The sequence below is a fragment of the Schistocerca piceifrons genome, unplaced genomic scaffold (genome assembly GCF_021461385.2).
Source record: "Schistocerca piceifrons isolate TAMUIC-IGC-003096 unplaced genomic scaffold, iqSchPice1.1 HiC_scaffold_395, whole genome shotgun sequence".
NCBI lineage: Eukaryota > Metazoa > Arthropoda > Insecta > Orthoptera > Acrididae > Schistocerca > Schistocerca piceifrons.
In genome coordinates, this window is record NW_025728620.1 from 1 (window position 1) to 5,000 (window position 5,000).

Here is a 5,000-nt window from a genome sequence, read left to right on the forward strand (position 1 = left end):
GTGGCCTCATTCAAGTTGGACTTGGGCTCGGCGCGAGGCGTCGGGGTAGTGGACCCTCCCAAACACCACATGCCACGACAGGCGGCAGCCTGCGGGGTTCGGTGCTGGACTCTTCCCTGTTCGCTCGCCGCTACTGGGGGAATCCTTGTTAGTTTCTTTTCCTCCGCTTAGTAATATGCTTAAATTCAGCGGGTAGTCTCGCCTGCTCTGAGGTCGTTGTACGAGGTGTCGCACGCCACACCGCCAGCCGGCTGTGCACGCTACCGAGAAAGTACCGGTATGCGAACCGCCAGGCGACGGGCGCGCATCGCACGTTTGAGGAGACGCGGCCGGCCCCACAGGCGGCCGCGACACTCCCAGGTCTGCGAAGCGGGGCAAACGCCGCGCGCTTCAGTATACGTAGCCGACCCTCAGCCAGACGTGGCCCGGGAACGGAATCCATGGACCGCAATGTGCGTTCGAAACGTCGATGTTCATGTGTCCTGCAGTTCACATGTCGACGCGCAATTTGCTGCGTTCTTCATCGACCCACGAGCCGAGTGATCCACCGTCCTGGGTGATCTTTTCTCAGTTTCCGCCGTCTCTTTCGAGACGGTCGCATAGGCGGGAGTGAGGCGTGTGGCGGCCCCTGTTCCAGCGTTCTGTGTCCAACGGCCTCACGGCCGACGGGCGTCGTACGGCTCCACACCGGAGCGGACAGGCACTCGGGCGAAAGTCATTCAAAACCGGCGCCAGGCGCCAGGTGCCGCAGGCCAGCCGCTCCAGCGCTTCAGCGCTCGTACCACACAACATTGCCGCTAGTTTTGAGAGGCACGCGTGGTTCCGCACGCGGCGCACGGCTACGGCGAGCCGTACAGGTAGCGTGTTGCGCGACACGACACGCACATCGAAAGACATGCAGTCTAGTCGGTAATGATCCTTCCGCAGGTTCACCTACGGAAACCTTGTTACGACTTTTACTTCCTCTAAATGATCAAGTTTGGTCATCTTTCCGGTAGCATCGGCAACGACAGAGTCAATGCCGCGTACCAGTCCGAAGACCTCACTAAATCATTCAATCGGTAGTAGCGACGGGCGGTGTGTACAAAGGGCAGGGACGTAATCAACGCGAGCTTATGACTCGCGCTTACTGGGAATTCCTCGTTCATGGGGAACAATTGCAAGCCCCAATCCCTAGCACGAAGGAGGTTCAGCGGGTTACCCCGACCTTTCGGCCTAGGAAGACACGCTGATTCCTTCAGTGTAGCGCGCGTGCGGCCCAGAACATCTAAGGGCATCACAGACCTGTTATTGCTCAATCTCGTGCGGCTAGAAGCCGCCTGTCCCTCTAAGAAGAAAAGTAATCGCTGACAGCACGAAGGATGTCACGCGACTAGTTAGCAGGCTAGAGTCTCGTTCGTTATCGGAATTAACCAGACAAATCGCTCCACCAACTAAGAACGGCCATGCACCACCACCCACCGAATCAAGAAAGAGCTATCAATCTGTCAATCCTTCCGGTGTCCGGGCCTGGTGAGGTTTCCCGTGTTGAGTCAAATTAAGCCGCAGGCTCCACTCCTGGTGGTGCCCTTCCGTCAATTCCTTTAAGTTTCAGCTTTGCAACCATACTTCCCCCGGAACCCAAAAGCTTTGGTTTCCCGGAGGCTGCCCGCCGAGTCATCGGAGGAACTGCGGCGGATCGCTGGCTGGCATCGTTTATGGTTAGAACTAGGGCGGTATCTGATCGCCTTCGAACCTCTAACTTTCGTTCTTGATTAATGAAAACATACTTGGCAAATGCTTTCGCTTCTGTTCGTCTTGCGACGATCCAAGAATTTCACCTCTAACGTCGCAATACGAATGCCCCCGCCTGTCCCTATTAATCATTACCTCGGGTTCCGAAAACCAACAAAATAGAACCGAGGTCCTATTCCATTATTCCATGCACACAGTATTCAGGCGGGCTTGCCTGCTTTAAGCACTCTAATTTGTTCAAAGTAAACGTGCCGGCCCACCGAGACACTCAATAAAGAGCACCCTGGTAGGATTTCAACGGGGTCCGCCTCGGGACGCACGAGCACGCACGAGGCGGTCGCACGCCTTCGGCTCGCCCCACCGGCAGGACGTCCCACGATACATGCCAGTTAAACACCGACGGGCGGTGAACCAACAGCGTGGGACACAAATCCCAACTACGAGCTTTTTAACCGCAACAACTTTAATATACGCTATTGGAGCTGGAATTACCGCGGCTGCTGGCACCAGACTTGCCCTCCAATAGATACTCGTTAAAGGATTTAAAGTGTACTCATTCCGATTACGGGGCCTCGGATGAGTCCCGTATCGTTATTTTTCGTCACTACCTCCCCGTGCCGGGAGTGGGTAATTTGCGCGCCTGCTGCCTTCCTTGGATGTGGTAGCCGTTTCTCAGGCTCCCTCTCCGGAATCGAACCCTGATTCCCCGTTACCCGTTACAACCATGGTAGGCGCAGAACCTACCATCGACAGTTGATAAGGCAGACATTTGAAAGATGCGTCGCCGGTACGAGGACCGTGCGATCAGCCCAAAGTTATTCAGAGTCACCAAGGCAAACGGACCGGACGAGCCGACCGATTGGTTTTGATCTAATAAAAGCGTCCCTTCCATCTCTGGGTCGGGACTCTGTTTGCATGTATTAGCTCTAGAATTACCACAGTTATCCAAGTAACGTGGGTACGATCTAAGGAACCATAACTGATTTAATGAGCCATTCGCGGTTTCACCTTAATGCGGCTTGTACTGAGACATGCATGGCTTAATCTTTGAGACAAGCATATGACTACTGGCAGGATCAACCAGGGAGCTGCGTCAACTAGAGCTGAGCAGCCGGCCGCCCGGGAGTGTGTCCCGGGGGCCCGCGCGAACACGCAAGCGTCCGCTCAATCATTCTGCAAACAGGAGGAGGCTGAGCTCCCCTGCACAATACACCTCGAAACCCTCTCAGGTCCCGGCGGCGCGCAGCGCCGTCCCAAGTACTTGGTCGGGTTCGAGAGAGGCGCAATCGCCCGGAGTTAGGCGAGTAGACGCTTTCGGTGCGACCACCCGTGCTCCCAACTGAGCTTGCCGCTGCCGACAGAGGCCCGGGAGCGTGCTGTCGTGGCATTGCCGGCGGGAGACAACACGCGCCACCTACGGTGACCGGCAGCTCCAACGCCAGCGCCACAGAAGGACAAAAGCCCCACTTGGGTGCCGAAGCGAACTCTCCCAGCACAGCGCACGCGCCAACACATCCGCACAGCTGCGATACAAACCACCAGCGAGAACCGCTGGGGCGACCGAGCAGCAGACGGCGTCGCGGCGCCGAGCGCCGGGGCGGCGGCGCATCCTCAACGCACACAGTCCTCAATCGGACCAGCACACTGAAGATGTCCACCGCGCTTCGCACCGGGCCCGCGAGGACCTACTTTGGCCGCACGGCGCCGCGCGCAGGGTGCGCCGGCGCGCAGCTGCGACGCCTGCCGCGTCCGTCGGCCGGCGCGCCTGCCACTGGCCGCCCCCACCAGCCGGCTGTAGCGCGTGCGCCCACGCACCGCGCGGCCAGCACGCCGGGAGGCGCCCCCTCACCGGCCGGGGACGGTCCCACCCAGCCACCGCCGCGTATCGCTTCACACCCAGATGCCGTTCAGTTTCGTCGGCATGGTGGGTATCGCTGGAACAACCGGTTCGTACCTCAACCTATCGTCGCCATCACCGATTCACCCCTAGCGAGAACAACCGCACCACAACAGGTTACCATTTGTTCATTTGCGTAACTTCACCAGAAAACGCAGGCGTCCATCGCCATTTGCAACTTCAACGATTATTGCATGCCTGTGTCAGGTGTCACGCCACACTACGTCTGCCCACATACACGCAACAAAATGTGCACGCCTAGACAATACGTGGAAGGTGGCCCCCGTACGTATGCGATGTCCATTGCTCGAACGACTGTCAACCGGCCTCTGTAGCATGTCGCAGATATGGAACGCGGTGCACCATGCCATCACGGTGTGTGAGGAGAGACGACTAGGTCCGAATACATCAACAGACAGCTCATGCTGATCGCCATCCACGGCGTCCGTTCCTCCCACACGTCTCTATGGCGTACCACACTGCAATCCAGCTCTCATAGGGAGACGACACGTAGCTGCGTGCACAATATTTGCACTGTATGGTCCGCCGTTTTTGGGCGCAGTCGTTGTACGGTCACACATGTGCCACGATGTATCATTCGGTACATAAGGACGAATGTGCAGTACAGATTGTGGTTTACGCGTACGACATTAGCGGACGGTTGACACAGGCCGCACCACAACGTAGCCTGAGTACGTCGCATGCGAAGGGCATTGAACATGCAAACTTCTCACCAACCAGCTTGCGAAGGCAGGGGGGCAAGGTGGGGACGTGGGGAGGGGCGGCATGTACGTCCTGCTGCCATCCACATTACAGTGTACAGCAGGAGCATGTGGAAAGTCAGCAAGACTTGCAAGGTGTTTAACATGAAGCGATACACAGGGGAGCGGGCAGTGCGAGTAGCGAACTATATTGCGAGGGTTGCGGGTGGGCAACACTACACTAATTGAACGAGTCGTATAACAATTACAGAGCAGGTTTAGGCGACAACATGGGTTACGTTAGGGGACAACGTGGGTTACGTTAGGGGACAACGTGGGTTAGGTTAAGGCACAACGTGGGTTAGGTTAAGGCACAACGTGGGTTAGGTTAAGGCACAACGTGGGTTAGGTTAAGGCACAACGTGGGTTAGGTTAAGGCACAACGTGGGTTAGGTTAAGGCACAACGTGGGTTAGGTTAAGGCACAACGTGGGTTAGGTTAAGGCACAACGTGGGTTAGGTTAAGGCACAACGTGGGTTAGGTTAAGGCACAACGTGGGTTAGGTTAAGGCACAACGTGGGTTAGGTTAAGGCACAACGTGGGTTAGGTTAAGGCACAACGTGGGTTAGGTTAAGGTACAACGTGGGTTAGGTTAAGGTACAACATGG

At 56.8% G+C, this 5,000-nt stretch overlaps 2 non-coding genes across 2 annotated transcripts; both read right to left on the bottom strand.

The window, feature by feature from the left end:
- Window positions 1-404: 404 nt before the first annotated feature.
- LOC124747816 lies at window positions 405-559 on the bottom strand. Its single transcript, XR_007011577.1, has one exon. It is a non-coding gene; the product is annotated as a 5.8S ribosomal RNA (ribosomal RNA).
- Window positions 560-910: 351 nt separating this feature from the next.
- On the bottom strand, window positions 911-2,821 carry LOC124747817. The gene has a single exon (XR_007011578.1). It is a non-coding gene; the product is annotated as a small subunit ribosomal RNA (ribosomal RNA).
- Window positions 2,822-5,000: the final 2,179 nt, after the last annotated feature.